Below are 3,649 nucleotides of genomic sequence, written 5' to 3'. Positions count from 1 at the left end.
TTTTAAAAATAACATGATTAAAAAAAAAAAAAAAGGAAAAAAAACCCCAGAGAATTTCAGAGTGCACTGCCCAGAGTACAGACTCGTACTGTCTGGTGGAAGCTGCATGTCTTCAGCGGGAGTGTGTTTAGGAACCGTGTTGTAAGGAGGATAGAAATCATGCTCATTTCATCCAACTGTCATAGGGATGGGAGGAGTTAATAGTGTAAGTGGTTAAGACAGTGGAGCAGAGGCTGCCAGCACCAGCCATGTCCCCTTGAAGACAGTCCAGTTCCCCGTACGCGCCAACAGCATCCTGACTCTCTCTATCTAGGGTGCTCTCTGGCTGTGGGAATACACTTAGCCCAAGCCCAGGGCAGGTAAACTGTGGTGGAGTGAATACCCCAGGAGCAGCTCTCAGCCTTTGAGGATCGGCCCTTGTGGATAAACACTTCCTCCAGACAATGATTCTGAGTATCTCCCTCCCAGTCTCTCGGAGGGTGCCCGGTGGGGCTGAGCCTCAGTGGCCCACAAAAGCACTCCCTTCCTCATCTCCCTGTTCCCTGATTGGTGAGGGGTGGGAGCGCTTGGAGAAGAGCAACAAGCCCAAGGTAGCGAAAGCAGCTGGCACGTGACCAGAGGCAGATGTAGCTTAAGGAAACAGAGAGAGCAGTCAGCGAGGATGGGCTCGGAATGACACGCTAGGCTTTGGGCTTGTTCTCCCGGCTTTGGTTCACTGTAACCTCCAAAGTCCGCTATGGACATTGAAAGAGGCCATGTCTACAGTACGTGCACAATGGAAACAACGTGCACAAGGGGCCGGCCTTCTGTTTATGTTGAAATAGTCAGGCAGAGCTGCATGGGGGGTTCTGGGCTCCCAGGAAGTGAAGGGGTCCTTGAGGTCCATTTAAGGACCTCCAGGTAAAGTTTTCCAAGGTCCTCCCAAGGCCCAGCCCCAGCAGATCCCAAAGGCAACCTCTGCCTCTCCTGTGTCCTCGGACCCCACGGCAGTTATCCTGGGCTTTGGAGTTTTATTTCTTAACCATAAGTTCGGCACCCGATCACACTTGTACTTGTTTATCTTCCTCCTCTGACGCTAACTTCTGTGTGCTCAGGGTCCAAGACTGTCTGGGTCATCGTTGAACCCAGCTTGGAGCCGACCACACAGAGGTGTCCGTATTCAATTCCATTCAATCGATCTGGTGTTGATTTATCAGGCACCTGCCAAACACAGACCCTGTGCTCGGGTTCGGAAGTGCAAGAACAAGATGCAGTCCCTTGGCGGAGAAGACAGAACCATGGTGCTCCACACACCGGGCAGTGGCTGTGCCAACGGTCTAGAGGCAAAGAGACGGGACAGCACCCAATTTGGGACCAGTGGAGACAGTTACATCTGCGTAACTTATCTTTAAAAATGTGGAGGTGAAGCCTCGTTCTCCATGAGAACAGGCACTGCTGGTTGTGGTGTCTAGAAATTCTTACTGTGGCTAAACTGAGACACAGCAAGTGCTACCTCCCAGTAAATGTACTGCAATGGTGATGATGAGACCTGTAATTTTATTTTGCTAAGGTCATGAGTGAAAATTCAAAGTGACTCCGTATTAGAAACATAATAAGGACTAATACATTTTAGATCGTTAGCCAAAATAGCAATGTACTTTCTGTAATCCGACTTTCAGAGCTCTAAGGTGAATCATTTGAAGAAACTGGAGTCCAAGGACTCTAGGTGGGAAACTGATGAAGTATGTCATCACTATGTCCCTATTCAAGTGAAGAGAAAAGAAGCTCAGGGAAGAGAACAATGACAAGGCTAACTGACAGACAACAGGGTGAGGGGTTGATATGAGATCTTTCAAAAAGTCCTATCTTGAAGATAAGTCAACTCAGACTTTGCAGGAACTAAGGTGACTTTGACAAGTAGTGGAATGAATCATAACATGTAAAATTGCTTAAATAAAAATATATTGACTAAAAAAATTTTTATTGACTTAAAAAATTGTGGAGCTGATATCTGATTGTGCGTATTTGCAGTTAAGATTGTTGCTCGAATGTTCACTTTGCTTTGCCTTGACCGGACTATTCCCAGGGCCCGGCTCAGCTGATGCTTTGGGGAAATGATTTTGAGCTGTATAGATGGCGTTTCCAGATGTGCCCTCAATCCACAGAAGGAAGAATCAGATAAAAAGGAGCAGCTGAGAGGGACCTCGAAGATCCCCTGGGACAACTGCTTTCAACCTCCATTTTCTGGAGCCTCAGGGTTCCAGGTGGGCAGCAAGACAGCTCTGGGGAAGGGGATGCCGAGGGCCTGGGCTTAGGGTCTCCTGCCTCTACCAAAAGAGCTCAATGGAACCTTTCTTGCACATTGATGTTCCAAATAGTTTGGAAGAAAGCTTCCATGGTTTAAAGGTTTAAAACCCACTAAGCTAGTCCTACACAGCCATCACCACCATTATCACCATCACCATCATCATCACCACCACCTTTATCATCATCATCATCACCTTCATCATCATCACCATCATCACCACCACCATCATCATCACCACCACCTTCATCATCATCATCATCACCTTCATCATCATCACCATCATCACCACCACCATCATCACCACCACCTTCATCATCATCATCACCTTCATCATCATCACCATCATCACCACCACCATCATCACCATCACCACCACCTTCATCATCATCATCATCATCATCACCTTCATCATCATCACCACCACCATCATCATCACCACCACCTTCATCATCATCACCTTCATCATCATCACCATCATCACCACCACCTTCATCATCATCATCATCACCTTCATCATCACCATCATCACCACCACCACCATCATCATCATCACCTTCATCATCATCACCTTCATCATCATCAGCATCATCACCACCACCACCATCATCATCACCACCACCTTCATCATCATCATCATCATCACCTTCATCATCATCACCATCATCACCACCACCATCATCACCATCAACACCACTACCACCACCACCACCATCACCACCATCACCACCATTTCTCACAATAGCTGATTTGGAGTGTTTTGCATGTGCCAGATGCTATTAAAAGTGCTTTGCATGCATTATCTTGTAATCCTCACAACTCTAAAAGGTAGGTCCCATTATTATCCCATTTTACGTATGAGAAGACTTAGACCCAAGGGTTATGTAATTTGGCCAAAGGACACAGATCATAAGCAATGGGGCCCAGCTTTGAACCCATGCGACGGGCTCCTGCACCCACAGGGTTTTCCAATACCGGGTGCGGAGGAAGAGGGGGCCCAGAGAGAGGCATGGACTTGTCCCAAACCGCACAGTGTGCTCAGCAGGGGCAGAGCCGTTCCCCCTCAGAGCTTCTTCCTCCCGACCTGCTCCTTCCCTCTCTCCCTCTTCATCTTCAGTGTGCTCTAGAACTCCCTCACAGTGCCTTTAAATAGACCGTCTCTTGGTTGCCATGCATCTGTGCTCCCATTCTGGGAGCAGCTGACAGAGAGGAGCTGCAATGGCGGGTCCGCTTCAGGGACCCCTGTTCTGAATGGGCCTGGGGCTTTCTCCCTCTTGGCCTGCGGCTTCATTTCTCACCCTCTGATCCAGAGGAAGTGGGCTTTGGGCATGGCATTCTAGGCACTTCACAGGCTGCCCTGTCTGT

At 48.3% G+C, this 3,649-nt stretch overlaps 1 non-coding gene across 1 annotated transcript; it reads left to right on the top strand.

The window, feature by feature from the left end:
* Nucleotides 1–1,405: 1,405 nt before the first annotated feature.
* On the top strand, nt 1,406–1,539 carry LOC113265142 (small nucleolar RNA SNORA1). Its single transcript, XR_003319933.1, has one exon. It is a non-coding gene; the product is annotated as a small nucleolar RNA SNORA1 (small nucleolar RNA).
* Nucleotides 1,540–3,649: the final 2,110 nt, after the last annotated feature.

Source organism: Ursus arctos, unplaced genomic scaffold (assembly GCF_023065955.2).
Source record: "Ursus arctos isolate Adak ecotype North America unplaced genomic scaffold, UrsArc2.0 scaffold_23, whole genome shotgun sequence".
Classification (NCBI taxonomy): Eukaryota; Metazoa; Chordata; class Mammalia; order Carnivora; family Ursidae; genus Ursus; species Ursus arctos.
This window is presented reverse-complemented; position numbering and strand designations above follow the sequence as displayed.